Source organism: Amia ocellicauda, chromosome 1, assembly GCF_036373705.1.
Source record: "Amia ocellicauda isolate fAmiCal2 chromosome 1, fAmiCal2.hap1, whole genome shotgun sequence".
NCBI lineage: Eukaryota > Metazoa > Chordata > Actinopteri > Amiiformes > Amiidae > Amia > Amia ocellicauda.
This window is the reverse complement of record NC_089850.1, coordinates 59,512,891-59,513,108: the sequence shown is the minus strand read 5'-3', so window position 1 is coordinate 59,513,108 and position 218 is coordinate 59,512,891.

Below are 218 nucleotides of genomic sequence, written 5' to 3'. Positions count from 1 at the left end.
CTTAAAGGTTTGATTTTTGGATGAGGGCTGCGGAGGTTGTGGGTGGGACTGACACAGTTACCCTGCAGCTTGACACTGGGACGCCACCACTCGCTGAAGTCGACTGCCAGTGCATTTCAAAAGGAAGAGGAGATGCTTTTTCACACCGAGAGTGGCAGGGGTCGGGAGCGAGCTGCCTGAAGCGGATTCACTGGTGTCCCTCTGAGGCCAGTGTGTGG